Raw genomic sequence first — 17,359 nt, forward strand, 5'->3', positions numbered from 1 at the left:
CAAAGACTTGGTGCAAGATATGCATCGGGCAGTGAGCCCTTTTTGGAAAGAGATACCTTGCAGGGGAGTATACCAGGAATTCATAAAGGTGGAGAACACTGGAAGATGCCTGGCAGGGGAATATACCAGGATATCTAGATATTCAGTTGAGAAATTCCTGGCAGGAGAGTATACCAGGAAAGAACAAGTTACTTCTTACCTTGTAACGTTCTTTCGACGGGATGTTCCTCCGACGTATTCCTCATCTTAGATATCTCCTTCCAGCTCTGCTGGCCTCGTAAATTTTTTTCTCTAGAGGGCGCTGCCCGTCGACGTCCTCCGAGTCGATGTCCCTCGACAGCCGCCGTATCGACGTCGACATCATCCTGCCTATAAAGGCCGCGCGCAGCGTCCGTTGCTCAGTTCCGTTTTGTAGCCCACAATAATACTTTCTGGACTAACTAATCACCCTGAAGGAGCGTAAGCTGCAACAACAAGGGAAGTAGAACTGCGGGGATGGATGGTAGGGTCGATGAGGAATACGTCGGAGGAACATCCCGTCGAAAGAACGTTACAAGGTAAGAAGTACCTTCGAAGGGATTGTGTCCTCCGACGTATTCCTCATCTTAGATAGGCTCCCATACAGTATTCTATTATTGGAGGAGGGAGTACTGACTTCACGCTGTCTTCTATTGATGAATAGAAGACAGTACAGCCCTTCCAAACCTAGTCTCTTGACTGGAGGAGGAATCCAAATTGTAAAAACGTGTAAAGGTATGGACAGACGACCATGTAGCGGCCGCACATATGTCCTTAACCGGCACGCCTCTTTTGAGGGCTGATGAAGCTGCAATACCTCTGGTCAAATGAGCCCTAAGGTTTTGAGGGGGCTCTTTCCCTGCCAGTTTATAACATTCCAGAATGGCTAGAATGATCCATCTGGAAATGGTCTGCTTAGTTATTGGTAACCCCAGCTTGTGACCTGCGTAACCTACAAACAGCTGGTCTGCCTGTCTTATCCTGGCTAGTCTACTGATGTAAAAACTTAAAGCCCTCCTAGTGTCTAGCCTGTGTAACCTCTCTTCCTCTTTCCCCGGGTGAGGAGGAGGATAGAAAGATGGTAGGGTAATCTTCTGAGTGATATGGAATTCAGAAACCACCTTTGGGAGGAAATTAGGCTTCACTTGCAGGACAACTTTGTCTTTGTGAAATATTGTGTGAGGGGGTTTACAAGAAAGAGCTTGTAATTCGCTCACCCTTCTAGCAGATGTAAGTGCTATTAATAAAACAGTTTTAAGGGTAAAGAATCTTAATGAACAAGAAAGGAGAGGTTCGAAAGGTGTACCCATCAGGAAAGTTAGTACTAAGTTTAAATCCCATAGGGGAATTTGGAATGGTCTTAGGGGATAAACATTGGTTAACCCCTTTAGAAACTGTATTACCAAGGGTAATTTGAAATAGGATGGTTCTTCCGCAGTACGCTTAAAGATGGATAGCGCTGCGAGATAGCCCTTAATGGTGCCAACTTGAAGGGCTGAATTTGCCAAATGTAGTAGGAAGGACAAAACCATTGGTGTACCACATGAAAAAGGGTCGATATTCTGTTCTCTACACCAGCTGCAAAATCTGTTCCAACGGCAGCGGTATAAAGACTTTGTTGCTGGCCTCCTTGCCGAAAGCAACACCTCCATATCATCATCAGGGAGGTCCCAATCCTTGTACCTCAGCCTTTCAGAAGCCAAGCGTGAAGGTTGAGGGTTTTGATGTCTGGATGGAGAACCTGACCTCCCTTCTGTGAGAGTAGGTTCTCTCTGAGTGGAAGTCGAATTGGAGGGCAGATGGACAAGTCTAGAAGGTCCGGGTACCACGTTCTCCTGGCCCAATCCGGGGCAATTAGGATCATGGTTCTCCGGAATCTTCTCAACCTCCTGATCATTTGAGGAATGACAGGGACCGGTGGGAACGCGTACAGAAGCGGAAACTCACAGTCCACTATGAACGCGTCTCCCAAAGCTCCTCTCGGGGGAAATTCCCTTGAGCAGAACAGGTCGCATTTCCTGTTTAGGCTGGTGGCGAACAGATCTACCTGAGGGGTTCCCCAAAGGGCGAAGATCTCTTGAAGGACTTCCTGAACTAGCTCCCACTCGTGGGAGACTGTGTTCTGCCTGCTCAGAGCGTCCGCTGTCAAGTTCTTCTCTCCGGCTAGGTGAACTGCCGATAGAGAGATTCCTTCTTGGATTGCCCAAAACCAGAGCTGCATCGCCTCTCTGCACAGGGGTAGTGATCCTACGCCTCCTCTTTTGTTGAGGTAATGCATGGCCACCGTGTTGTCTGTCATTATCAGGACGTTCTTCCCTTGTACAGCTGGCAGGAACGCCTTCAGCGCAAGTCTGATGGCTCTCAGCTCTAACAGGTTGATATGTAGTCTTGGCTCCGATGGAGACCAACGACCGCTGATGGTCAAGTCGTTGGCGTGGGCTCCCCACCCCGTGAGTGAGGCATCCGTGACTACTGTTATCTCCGGCCAGGGTTGCCAAAACTGTTCTCCTTTCAGAATGTTCTCCTGACAGGCCCACCACTGAAGGTCTCGAGCCACCCTGCCGGGAACCTGAAGAAGATCTGTCATTCTCCCTGAGAATTGTGACCACTGAGTCCTCAGTGCCCACTGGAGGGATCTCATTCTCAGGCGAGCCTCTGGCACTAGGAAAATGCAGGATGCCATGAGGCCTAGCAACCTCAAAAAGTCGAAGGCTGGGAGACGTTGGGCATGTTGGAACTTGGTAACCATCTGTAGAATATCTTGAGCCCTCACCTCTGGTGGCGAGGCTTTTCCCAGGGAAGTGTCCAGGATCGCTCCTATGAACTGGAGTCTCTGCGATGGTATCATTTGTGACTTCTTTAAATTGAGGGAGAAGCCCAGTCTGTGAAGGAAGTGGCACACGTGATTTAGCTGGATCTGAGCTTGTTCCGGAGAAACAGCCCTGATCAACCAATCGTCCAGGTAGGGGTAGACGTGAATCCCTTCCCTCCTTAGACTTGCAGCCACTACCGACATTAACTTGGTGAAGACCCTCGGGCGGAGGTCAGCCCAAATGGCAGCACTCGAAATTGATAGTGAGAGTTGCCAATTGCGAACCTCAGGTATTTCCTGTGTTTGAGATGGATAGGCACATGGAAATAAGCGTCCTGAAGGTCCAGAGATACCAACCAGTCCTGGAACTGAAGGGCCTGGAGGATCTGAGAAAGAGTGACCATCTTGAATTTGTCTTTTCTGAGGAATTTGTTCAATTCTCGCAAGTCCAAGATGGGTCTCAGTCCTCCGTCTTTCTTTGGAATGAGAAAGTAAGGGGAGTACCAGCCCTTGTTCCTCTCCGCTACAGGTACCGGTTCTATGGCACCTTTCTCTAGCAGGTCCAAAATTTCCTGCAAGAGGAGCGGATCTGGAGCTTTCTGAGAGCTGATCCCCGGTGGATGACTCTGAGGTATACGTAGGAAAGGCAGGCAGTAACCTTGGGCAACTGTTTCCAATGCCCAAGCATCTGACGTGATAGCCTGCCATACCGCCAGATGTTGAGTCAACCTGCCTCCTACAGGTGTCCTGTGAGGGAAGTCCTCAGAGTGGTTTTGGGGCGGCTGATGCAGATGCCGATGGTAAAGAGGCACCTGATGTTGCTGCGGCTTTTGAATATCTACCCCGTCCACCTCGGGTAGTTCTTCTTTGTCCCCTTTGAGCCGGTCGTCCTCTACCTTTTCCGAATGCGGAGTAGAAGCGAAAGGACTTGCCTCTCGCAGAGGTTCCTGTGGGACGAAAAGGAGTCTGACGGATTGCAGCTCCTAGGGATTTTGCTGCTGCTTTTGAAGTTTGCAGTTTCTCTAAACTGTCATCCGCCTTTTTCCCGAACAAAGAAGAGCCATCGAATGGCATGTTCAAGAGCCTGGCTTGCACATCTGGGGCAAAACCAGACTTTCTCAATCAAGCGAATCTCCTGGTTGATGTACTTGCCGCCATTGCTCTGCTGATACTGTCAGCCGAATCAATGCCCGTCTGGAGGGATTCGCACATAGCGTCTTTACCGTCCTGTATAATATTCAGGAACGCATCCCTTTCTTCTCCCTCCGGGATGCAGTCAGCCGCTGTAGAAGCACACTCCCAAAGTGTATGGCTGAACCTAGCAAGGGTGCAAGTAGCATTAACAGAATTTAACGCCATGCTACATGCTGAAAAGACTTTCTTTGCCATAGCATCATATTTTTTATCGTCCCTGTCCTGTGGGACGGTAGGATAAGCCGTCTTGACATAGGTAGAGGATGCTGCCTGTACCACCAGACTTTCTGGGGATGGGTGTTTTGACAAAAACTCCGGGTCTGTAGAAGATACCCTGTACTTTGTAGACAGTTTTTTATTTACTGCTGGTACTACATCTGGGGTTTCCCAGTTTGTCATGATCTTCCTCTGAAGAGCCTTATGAAAAGGCACCACAGGATCCTCCTGTGGGCCTTTGTCAAGAATATATGTGAGGTCATCTTGTTGGCAAGATTGTGAAGGTGCAGACCACCCCATGAACTCTGTGATTCTGGCCATTAAGGCTCTATAGGGGGTTTCAGCATGCTCCCCCGGGTCTGGCCTAGCAAACTCCACCTCAGGGGAAGTGTCTAACCCACTTGCCTCATGTAAGGAATCATGAAGATCCTTTAACCTGCGTTCTTCAGAGGAAAATTCCTCTCTAATTGGGGTTACAGATCCCTGCAAGTCAAATGTGTCTTCCTGTTCAGACAATTCACCCTCTTCCAAAATTGAGGACATAGTTCTCAATTGTTCTGAACTCATAAAAGGAGTAAATCCCATTTCCAAGGCAGAGGGTGCCGAACTTGTCATAATCGGTCTCGAAAACGTCGATGTCGTCGACGCCGACGTCGAAGGCTTCGAGCGTGGCGTCGAAAACAAAGGCGGAGGCCTCGATGACCTCGACAGAATTGGAATTCTGCTCGACAATCTCGACGCCATCGACGTCGAGGACCTGGGGATAGTCACTGGGTGTGTCGTAACCGTGACTTTTCTTGGCGTCGACGCCGGTGTCGAAGCTGGCGTCGAGTTGACAGACCCGTGTGTCGAAGGTCCCTTCGACAACGGCGTCGAAGACATCGACCTCGGCGTTGACGGAACCCTCGTCGACGGAACCTTCGAGGAAGGTTTGGAAGTCATAGTCCTACTCGAGGGTTCGAGACGCGCTCGAGAGGTTACCTTCGCCGGGTACTGCGACTCACAGCGTTTTTGACCTTCGGCTCTTTCGACCAGAGCATTGATCTCGGCAGTCTTCGAGGGGGTCGAGGCCGCTTTCTCGAAGACGCTCATCATATTTTTGCGGAATTCCTCCCATTCAGCCCGGGAACTATGTTTCGTGGGGCAAGGGATTCTTTTTGGCGAAACAGAGGAAGAGGAAGACGGAGAAGGGGATCTTCGACGTCTCCTCTTCGAGTGCTTCGATCTCGAGGAGTGACGAGACCCACTCCGAGACCTGGAGCGCGAATGGTGATGAGGAGACGAGTGTCTCGACTTCGTCGACGAAGAAGAAGCTTTAAAAGTCTTACCTTTCTCCAGCTTCCCCCTACGCTCCTTCAGGGCCTTAGCTGTCATGGACATACAGTCCTCGCATTCCGAACAATGGTGTTCAGCTCCCAAACACCACAAACTCTGTGAGGGTCAGTCAACGACATCTTTTTCCCACAATCTCGGCATTTTTTGAAGCCGGATCGAGGAGTTGTCGGTTCCGACGAGGAAGCCATCGAGTACGGATCGAATGACTCGAGGTAAATAGGATTAATCTGACTAAGAACTGAGCAACGGTATTCCGAGGCACTGAGTAAGCGCGGAAAAACGGAACTGAGCAACGGACGCTGCGCGTGGCCTTTATAGGCAGGATGACGTCGATACGGCGGCTGTCGAGGGACATCGACTCGGAGGACGTCGACGCGCAGCGCCCTCTAGAGAAAAGATTTTCGGAGGCCAGCAGAGCTGGAAGGAGATATCTAAAATGAGGAATACGTCGGAGGACACATTCCCTTCGAAGCATCATTTTGAACAGTGGTGCGAAAGAAACACTTTATCATTTGAAGCACTTGCTGAAGTTAAAAAGACACTTCTTTTGGCATCCTGAGAAAAGTATTCTGTAGAAAAGACATGTGTTTTTCCATCTTGAGGAAAGCATTATATAGAAGAGACATTTGCCTTGCCAACTTGAGGAAAGTATTTTGTGAAAAAGACATTTTCATTGACTTTAACAGAACCTTGTTGGAACAATACAGTGTTCCTAAAATAGTTCAGGGAAAGAGGATCAACTCCCTGGACACAAGGAGTGTCTTGTTGGACTTAAGATTTGTTCACATTTTTGTTGATTTAAAAACAGACATTTACCTTGCATCATTTGCTTGTGTGTGTTAGTGTGAGCGTCAGATATCTTTTAGACACAAGGTCAGGGTGCTTTAATTTTACTTTCACAGGCAGGGACACTCTTGTTAGGATAGGGACATAGGCCTTTATGCCAACCCCTTTTTATTTTAATAAAAATGGCTAATGTTGAAAACATTACAACTTCATGTCCGCCTCTCATTTCTGAACCCTCACATTACATTGTTAGCTTTATTGGGTGGAACCCCACAGTGGTATGTGGTTATTAACGAAACAATTGGTTCATTTCAGTTTATTGACATCAGCTGTAATACATTCATTTTACTCATAACATTCAGGACTGTTCAATTAGTGAAAAGGAATTCCCTATACAATCATGCAAAACACACACCAACATACATATATAGATAGCGACAGGTTTGTACAGCATCAAATTCATCCAAAACATCGGGGGACTCATCATCAAGTGACAAGGAACCCCCTCATGCCCCACACACAAATACAACTTACTAAAATATTAAATTAAACATTTATTCTTGATCCCCTATATCTCACACACAACACACATACATAAATCACAGGTTTATATTGCAACACAAAAAACACAGAATAAAATACTCACTGAGTGACACGGAATCGTCACCCACCACCTCACAAACTGTCCAATACGTAGGTTTAGTAGCGAGTGGTGCATGATCTCATGCGCAAACCCCCTTCAAAAACATACCGCAGATTAATAAACAACCACATATCACAACATGCACAAGTCTTCCATAGCAATTCTCCCAGCACTCATTCACACCCTATACAAATAAGCCATAATACTATTTGAACCCCAACTTTTAGTACTGATAAACAAAAAAGGGAATCCCCTCATACAAAACACTCACAAACATGTACGTCACATACCACATTAAAAAAAATCTGGAACGTCAAAAGACTTTACCGAAAAAGAATCTCAAATAACTTACACACAACACGCACTACAAGATAATATCACAAGATCAAAAGATTGAATGTCATACTAACCATACTCCCAGAAGAAATGATACCCTGTACAAATATTTAAAACACTATCACTTATTACAATCAACATACTTTTTTAACTGAATTAATTATCAATGCAGGAGGAGGCCTATAGACTTTGCCAACAACACAACCCACTAGAACAAACCAGCACAGTTATTTCTATAGGAAACTACCACCAATCAAATACAGCATGAAAAAACAAAGTTAAACCACATTTCTAACAGCTAGCAAACATGTATTTAGAGAAACAGCATCATTACCACCCCAGGAAAAAGAAACCTCTTCCCAAGACCAACATGAAACCACTAGACAGGCCCGCCCAACTTCTTGCCCTGGAAAAGGGCCAAAGCACCACTTGTAGTGGTACAAAAGTGTCTTGTGACCATTTACAACGGTTTTGGGTAATTCCATCAAATCTATTTAGCCGAGTTTTGTTTTCTTCAAACTCGATTTGGCCACAAATATATGTGTGGGGAGACCCCAGCATCCTTCCCCCTGACCAACCTCTATTTTTATATTCACAACCCCCCCACATATATTAGCAGTCAATTTTGTTAAAAATAACTGTGACCAAATCGAATTCGACCAATTGTACGGTGCAGTAATCTGCCATTATCTTTACAACTACAGTATTAATACCTTCTACACTAAATACAAGCGTGAAAATGCACAATGTATAATTCATTACATTGACAAAAGAGAAGAGAAAAGGATAAACCATAAAAAGAGAAAGTCACATAAAACACTATTTTCATCATTCCAGTAATAATAAATGAGAAATCAATACAACAATCTATTGTTGTAAAAGCTACAGTATGCATGTGTGCAGAGCATACGTTTTGATTTCTTGTTTTTGAGGGTAAGTTAAGGAGAGAAGAAACACTTACTAATCAAAAACAAATTAAAGTTGGTACCATGACAAGATTTAAAAAAAAACTATTTAGGATTAGTACATGTAACAACAAATACAGCATTCTGAACTATTACATATACATTTATTAGCAGTTTCCAATCAATATAAGTCCCACAGGGAGACATACGTTATACTGGGAGAATAAACGTGCCGCCACCAACACCTGGAAAAAAACAACGAAAGCAAGGAACATTAGAAGAGCAAGTGAGTGAGCAACACCTGCAAAATGCCAGAAGTGCTAGGGATGCCTGGAAAGGGAAAAGAAGAATTACAACCAACCAGAAAGTTTCACATTCATCAAAGTTGAAATTGGGGGAAATCAACCTATCGAGATGGAAAATAAAAAAATAACAAGCCACTAATAGTTTGTCAACAAACAATACATTAGCACATATTACTACACAAAGAAGACCCCCTAATCAAAAGTGCCATATCTGGGAGTAGGCACCACAGGAAGCCCAAAGGCCATAAGTCGCAGAGACATCATGGCCATCACTAAAGTAATTGAACCATTTGTCTGCTTAACAAGCATTACCTGTGTCAAGAACCACTAACAGTACGTATACCTGTAATGGTATTTATCTACAAGCACTTACTAAACAACTTATCTCTACAAAACTAAAAATGTACATCATATGCACATCTATTTGTAGAAACGGCTTCACAAAGCCCTACAGCATCAACACAGCTGATCAAAAGCATCCCATTGCAGTAGAAAAGAATATAGAGCCAGCAACAATTGAAGCTGTTAAGATTACATTACAACCTTCCAAGCTAAGGTATCCATGCCTAAAAGTTGTTAGTGAAAAAGCAACTTTACATACGGATATAGAATAAGATTGCTAAAGACATGTGTGGTAACTGGATTTAGTAGAGATTAAATGGACTTTTAATATGTACATAAGTACGAACAAAACATGGAAAACATTAACAGGTAAAATTGACAATAACAACATATGCAGATCTAATTTATTTCACCTCAGTGCAGGCGGCGCCGAGGAACCTCAACTTTAGGTTGCTCTGCGCTAGCTGCAGCAGATCCATCATTCCGGGTGCACTGTGAATCCGAATAGCAGAACTAATTATACTAAACCCAAACAAAAACAATAAACACTAAAAAAGAAATTAAAAGAGTTATCTACTTTCTGTCTTGCAGCTATACCTTCATGTGATCTTGGTCCAGGGGATCCTCACCAACGCACTCCCATCCCACCCACATACCCGACATCCACCGACTACACAATCCACATCAAATTCCTACTACTGCGCTACCAATCACGATCATCGTACCTACTGACCGCACACCACTTCTAAGTGGACACATCCACACTAAAAAGATGACACAAACTCACTTTCAGCACTGAATCAGAAGACTTTTCCACCCAGACAACACACACTAATGAAGACAACAATAGCATTCACAAATCCACCATCACGATGATAGACGTCACAACTCATTTGCCTACTAGTGTCACCCACGCTGTACCTATGGAAAAGCTCAGTTCTTGTGTTCAGAACTATCTTGAAGTACTACACTGCTAAGATGTGAAAAGCACAACACCGTCATTTACTCTCCTGTCCAATTTGCAGTGAATCAAGTACAGCCTGGGGACATCTTGTATGTTCATCCATGTGCAGGGCTCCAACTGTTTTCATAAGAGCTTGTTTTAAAGTACAGATATTTGTTATTAAATTTAAGGTGCATATTATTACTATTTTTCTGTTGTGTTGTTTTAGAACTTATTGTATATTTCTATGCATGCAAGTTTGTTTTTGGTGTGTGTTGTAAAAGCTACAGTATGCATGCGTGCAGATCAGTGTTTTATTTCTTGCTTTTTTGAGGGCAAGTCAAGGTTTCAATAATGTTGTTATTGTTTTATGACGATTGTACTTCTTAGCATTGGTATTGGCAATTTGTTATAAGTAGTTAGATAAACTATTTTAAAAATAATAAACAAAATCACTTCTTTTGAAGAATACAAATTTTACTGTTAATTTCTTTATTTTTTTAAAGGGGGTTTTGCTTTATTTGTGTGCATGTTATGTTGACAGCTTGGTTTGTAGTTACAAGCTTTTAATTACGTGCACAGTGTTTTCTTGATGGTGTGTGTGGATCATTTGACGAGTGATCGGATTTGACTTTTTGTGCTGTATTAATATATTGTTGGTTAATTAAAACTATAAAGAAAGTTCAATGTGACCTTTTTGGGCTTATGTTAATTATTTGTATTTGCAACTGTGCTTTTTGGTACATTATTACCTTTAATGCTTTTATGAAGGCACACGTGTTCATTAGGTTTGTCAAATTCAGACCAGTTGGTTCATGGGTTCCTTTTGTGTGTGTTGGCACTTGTAACTTTAAAGTTCTGCGCATTTTTATGATAGTTTGCTCTTAAGGAGGGATGTCATTTAGAGGCATTTTTAAAATGAGCATGGTATATGATGGCAGGACGTGCACATGCAAGTCTGTCCCTTATATTTGATGAGAATCACATGCATATCAAATATTTACTAGTATTACATGGCATTGCTGGCTCCTGGTTGCTCTTGACATATAACAGCAACACAAATGCAGCAGGACTGTAGCTTGCATATGGAGACAATACTGGGCATAGGAAGCACAGGCTCACATTTTCTAAGCTTGTTAGGATGCAATTGGCATATGATGGCAACACCTGTACATGTGAGGCTGCACATGCTGACCATACCAGGGATATGATACAGTAGGTGGCAATATGTAGGTATTTTTCTGAGGAAATGGCGACTGCACTTGGCATATAAATGGCTGCTCTTGAACATGGCAGGCTGTATCTTAAATATGACTGACATACCTGGTACAGGAGCCTATAGCAAGCATAAGGCAGTATTTCAATTTTTCTGCATAGTTGGTGTTGGTGGTACCTGGTATTATAGGACTGCATGAAGCATATAACAACTATAATTGCAGAGTAAGCTATAGCTACCATTAACCGGCCCTGTGCAACTGTAGTGGGAATATGAAGGTGGTGCTCCTTCCCTAGGATGGTTGGTTCCGATGTCTGCCCATCATCATCTCATCAACCCATGTACGGCATATCAAGATCGCAGTACAACTTAAATAGGGTTGGTAAATAAAAGAGCCTTATGTCTTCTTTAGTAACTTTTTATTAAGTGCAAGATTATTTAACTATTCTTCACATCTGCAACATTAGTTAGTTTCAGATGACACCACTTCCTGTAAGGTCATCAGGTGTGTGATGTCACTTCTGCTACCGCTAGCATTTTGGTGCATAGACGTCCATGCTCCAAGTATACCTTATTGAATTTGTAAAGCTTAATACGTAGTATTTTGTTTTTAAGTTTTGAATTTTTGAAAGTGGCCACTCAAGGTTGTTACAAAGTTATCTTATGTTATGTTAATATGCTTTTATAGTGCTTTTATTGTGTACCACATCATCACTGTAGTGGTTTCAGAGCACCTATGCTTGTCCGTATAGGTGGATTTTGTGCCCCAGCCAGGGGTATCTAGATGTTAGTCTGCTGGAGAAAAGGGAATGAGGAAGATAAGTGATAGGGAAAGTATAAAATAGTTGCTACAAACACAGTCAGGGAGAGATGCAGTGGGGTGTGCGGTTGCTTTGTGATAGCATGCGTGCATGCCAGTCCTCTGAGGTGGATCATATTTCTGCAAAAGGGAGGAGAGGGGATATGTCCTAAAGTGCTGTGATAACTGGGTTGATTTTGAAAATTGTAAGTTAGTACAAAATGTAATGTTGGATACATGATGGCCTCAAGAGTTTGTTCAAACAATTCAGTAATTTTGTTACTTATTTGCCCGGGCATCTGTATATATTATATCACCCGAATGTTAATTCTGCAAAGCCTGAGCCAAGAGTGGCATAGTCAAGAATAAACTGCAAACTAGACCTCAGATGAGTGATTCCCATGAATATTAGCCATTTTGTTTGTGGAATCCATCTTTCTTTGTACGTTGCTTGCTCTTTTGTGCCCTGCCTCTTACCAGCCTTTGTTCCTCCTTCCCAGTCTGTGAATAGGTCCTCCCAGTGGATCAGATGACCCAGAAGGAGTAAGCAGCCACATCATTCAGTGCTCCAAGCCTCACATCCAGCACTGCCTTTGGGCAACTTAGATATCTGGGGAGCGTTTCCCTTAAATATGGGCCTTTTTGTATGTGAAATCCATGTTTCTTTATAGTCCCTCCTTTCCTAGCTGTGGATTGGTCTTCTCTGTGGGTCAGTTGACCGTGGCTCTTCTCAAGGTCCCCAGGACAGTCTTACATGGGCAACTGGCGAAGGCAAAGGGTGACACCTGGTTGCCCATTTCCCTGGCACCAAAGCCCTGCTCCTGCCACCTTTTCACCTACCAAACAGATCAGCGTACTAGGTAAGACAGAGCATCAATATTTTAATTATATTTACATATTAGTCATATTTTGCTACCAGAGACTTCATTGCATAGATACATTTACTTTGCTACCAGAATATCCACTGCACAGCTAGATTAATGTTACATTCTGCTGCCAGAGAAATCATTGCACAGCTAAACTAATTTAAAGCGGTTACCTGAGAATCTATTGCATAGCTAGGGTAAATTATTTCACTGCCAGAGTGTTTATTGTATAGCCAGATTAATTACTGTTGCTACCAGATAATCAGATGCATAGCCAGATTGTTTTATTGTGTTGCCAAAAATGTTATTTGGTAGCAGCCTTAACATTAATCTGGCTATGCAATAACTCACTGCATATATTTATTTATTTTCTACTACAGAATCAATTGCGTAGCTATCTTGATTTATTTGATAGAGAATTAATTTCATAGTTAAGATTGTTTTTTTTCATTTTGCTGCGAGAGTAATCATTTCACAGCCAAGCGAATTTACTGTTGCCACAAGAGAACCCAATGCATAGCTAGAAAGAACGTATTTGCAACCAGAAGATCCATTGCATAGACAGACTGATTTGTTTGGCTTCCAAATAATTTAAATGCATGTCCAGATTAATTTTACGGTTCATATCAGAGAATCCACCACATAGGGAAATGGATGTGTTTGCTACCAGACAACCCAGTGCACAGCTAGGTTATTTTTTCATTTTGCTGCCAGAGTCATTATTGCACGGTCAGGCTAATGTACCACTGCTACCAGAAAATACATTGCATGGCTATATTGATTGTTTTGACTGTATAGCCAGATTATTTACTGATGCTTCCAATGAATCCTTTGCATAGCTAGATTGATTAATCTTGCTGCTAGACCATCCATTGTATAGCCACATAAATCTACCGTTGCCACCAGATAATTCATTGCATAGCTAAGAAGGCATTGTTCTTCATTGTTTTCTCTGTGTCCCAGAGAAAAGCATCTACAGGTCAATCAGGCTAAAGCATGCCACACTACATGCAAATGTTTCCTGCATCTAAGTGTTCCCAGGGTAAAGCATGCTGCACCATATTGCATTGTACCCTGCTTCTGGGTGTCCCAGGGAAAAGTGTATTGCATCATTCATTATTGTTTTCTGCAACTAGGTGTCCGTAATCTGAAAAGCACCATATTATATCATGTTCTGCATCTAGGTGTTCCAGACAAAAGCATATTGCATTTTACTCTATCATGCCCTGCAAAGAGTGTAAAGGAAACTGTGTTGTGTTCTACACTCAAGTACTCCCAGGTAAAACATATCTTACTGCATCTTACTCTATTTTGATTCTAGAGGACCAGAGTGTGAAGCATATGGCAATCCCCAGGCCTCGAAAATGCTTTAAAATCCCACTAGTCCTGCCGGGCGAGTTCCTTAGTTAACATACTCGAGCTAAGAGAAATGCACTTGCCCCATAGTGACAAAATATTTAGTAGTGGTTTCTGTAAAATGGTGCATGTCACCATAAACACATCTCATGTTTGGTGCAATGCTGTCAGCAATGCACAGTCAAAGTTATTTTACATTTACTGCAATGTTTGTTTGCAGTAAATGTTAAATAAAAGCTTCAAACATTCTCATGCTCATCAGGAAAGTCGAGTACACAGCAAATGGTATAAGCCCTTCATACAATCTCCTCGCCAATGTGAGCAGGCTATTAGATTTTGTAAACCCTAGCAATGCCCTATATTTCATTCTGCATTTAGCTGCCACAGGATTAAAGCATATTAGATAGTCTGAAGGTTTTCTATTCTCAAGTTTTCCAGGGTGAACAATAGCACATCGAATCCTATTGCGAGTTGAATTTACCTATGTGCATGGTCAAGGTTTTTTTTGTTGTAATCACGCCATACCACTCCACCACTAGGGGTCTTGGAGTAAAAAAACATTTAATACAAATCCCAGCTATTTCCTGCTTCTGGATAACTTAGGGTAAAACACATAGCGCTTCTTTCTTGATGTCCCAAAGTTACAGCATATAGCATTGCACCCTATTGTAAACTTCCTAGTTGTGGATGTGAGGCACAAGAACCTTACACTGTGTCCTAGTAGTCTGCCTTATTGCTGCATAACCTGGTCTTTTTAGCTCAGGAACAGAAAAGAGAAAGAGACATGTATTGCTACCTGTCTGCCCACAGTGCACTCCAATGGGAGGAGAACCCCCCAGAATATTAGTTTAGTAAGTAATTAACATAGGTTGTCTAGTTCAAAATGTTTCACATTGTAGCACTCAGTAGACACTCTCAATTGTATTAATAAAATAATTCAGCAGACCATTTGTTTGAAAAAGGAAAAGCAACCTTTTACTGGTATGTTTAGGTTTAAAAAAATGCATACAACACTAATCTTTGTCAATGTATTAGGTCAATCAAAATAATTTAGGATTAATGTAACTAAATAATTTCATCACTAGTGTTACCAAAAAACAGAACACTGTCAAACTTCAAAAGACAATTTTTCCTTAGAGTCTCACATGAATCGCAGTGCAACTAGCTTTTTTTTAAAGCTGATCATTGGTGTGGGGTCCTGTTATTCCCAGGACATTGTGTATCTGTCCATCAATGTAAGTACAAAAATTCCCAGGACATTGTGTATCTGTCCATCAATGTAAGTACAAAAATTCAACAGGTTGAGGTTTGTCGATCCCAAAAAAGTACCAAGTCTATTTTAATTTGTTGCCAACGCGTTTCGGACTAACAATCAGTCCATCTTCAGGGCAGAAGATACCATTGGTTCCAGAACATGTGTTCATTCTATAAGAAGGAACACCAACCATTAGGATTATAGTCAATAATGGCTAACAAATTCAAGGCAAAGAGATGAAAACGTAATACCTACGGATATTCCCACTAACTCACTCGAGTATATGCAATCGGTAGAACCATACTCCCCGAAATGGCACACCTAAGGAAAGACAGCCAAGTCAAAAGAGAATTAACCAACAGATAGACCAGTCATACAATAGACAACATGCAACCATATGACGAATAGCTTGCCCTCATATCACCTAGCAACAGGGCATACCTTTGCAGAAAAAAAGTCTGCAAGCCAGACGCAAAACGATTTACGGCTCAAGTTACTTCTCCACCTACTGACATGCACTGCACACTTCAGAAAAATCTTAGAAAGGAACAAGAAAAAAGTTCCCAGTTAGGGAACTCCCGTCCCCCGCACACTATCACAGGCCCTCAAATTAGAGCCAAATATTTAAACAAATCCATGCAATTTTCGCATATATTGTAGGATCATTTGATAACCACAGACTTTCCATATATAGTTAATATCACAAAAGTGTCTTGAAACAGGTAGCTTAACATATAGTTAATTGTGTATTCTTGTAGCCCAACGCATTTCAAGAATAGAATTCTCTTCATCAGGGGTTCTTATTCCTCATCATTTCTATAAAATAATCTAAATAGCAACATTTTAGACCTAGTTTTACAACAGACAATCATCAAAAAAAGGGTAATTAATCATAGTTTGTAAGTTTGAAAACACTAAGGTGAACTTCTCCACAGGATAAGAATAACTTCAAAATGTATATTTGCTTTCAAATAATCCCTATTTGATAAAATAAAGCTGAGCAGTTAATTACTATTTTGCATATCACAAATGTATGTGTTCAGTACATCAGAAAATTATCAATTAGCAATACCTCACCTTCTGGTTAGAATTCCAGAACTTCTTATGCTCGCTTGTATACTCTTCCTATACCTTTAAATAAAGGCTGTTCCATATACCTTTATGTATAAACTTAAAAAAGACGAATTCACTTAATCTTGTCAAGCATCTGTACGCAGACACTTGCTATCCATGGTATATACACTCACCTAGTCTTAGTCACACGGTGCTTACATAGTGGTTTACTTCATATGAGGTATTCTAAGGGCGTTTGACACAGGGCTTCTGAAAGAAAAAAACAGAATAGTTTTGACTTTAAAACACGCGGGATTGAGTATATGCTTGTCACAGCTATTTCAGGAAAAGAAGAATTATCATGCTTACCTATGCACTAGAGAAGATTCACAGTCATTCCCTCGCGGTGTACTTGAACAGTATTTTCAAGTCTGCCGCCAATATGGCTGCCTATTTAAATTTCCTATAGTCACATTACCCTAATAATAATAATAATAATAATACAATGGCCCAATTTACAACCCATTAGACCCATTTATCAAGGAAGCAATAGCGTTAGTGCAGGTGGCCACCCTCACAACCAACCAAATATACAACAAACTGGACCCTGATACGCACACCATGGACAAGACCAATAGAGGGAAACCAATTACACTAAAATGGGAACCAGAGACAGGAGACCAACAGAAAAACTCCCTCTCCCTCCTCCAACAACAGTTATGCACTACTGAATAAAACAGCAAGCCCAATGCTTGAAACCACCCGTTGTAAAGAGATCCACTGCTCTTGAGCTAGGTTTGCGCTATTTATATTTATAAAAGTCACAATTTGTTTGTGGCGTGTCGAAGCATTGTTCCTTATAGAATTGCACACAGTTTCACCAATCTGCACCAGCTTTTGCATAGTTATCTTTTAGGACCCCCCGGACATTAGCGGCTACATGACATTTGGACACCCCACACCTTTCCCCGGATTTCGC

The 17,359-nt window shown here is 42.3% G+C and overlaps 1 protein-coding gene across 12 annotated transcripts in view; it reads right to left on the bottom strand.

Moving 5' to 3' along the window:
• NEK3 (NIMA related kinase 3) overlaps positions 1-17,359 on the bottom strand; it is a 493,231-nt gene that overhangs the window by 459,400 nt on the left and 16,472 nt on the right. For 8 of the 12 annotated variants that reach the window (XM_069640020.1, XM_069640012.1, XM_069640009.1 and 5 more), the window contains exons 2-3: positions 16,575-16,650; positions 16,405-16,484 (exon numbers count right to left, since the gene is read on the bottom strand). The exons of 3 other annotated variants lie outside the window; for them this stretch is intronic. The gene's annotated coding sequence lies outside the window, so the exon portion shown is untranslated. The remainder of the gene's footprint in view (positions 1-16,404; positions 16,485-16,574; positions 16,651-17,359) is intronic. One more of the 12 variants, XM_069640010.1, reaches the window with a different exon arrangement.

The sequence above is a fragment of the Ambystoma mexicanum genome, chromosome 7q (assembly GCF_040938575.1).
Source record: "Ambystoma mexicanum isolate Mex_15411 chromosome 7q, UKY_AmexF1_1, whole genome shotgun sequence".
Lineage (NCBI taxonomy): Eukaryota > Metazoa > Chordata > Amphibia > Caudata > Ambystomatidae > Ambystoma > Ambystoma mexicanum.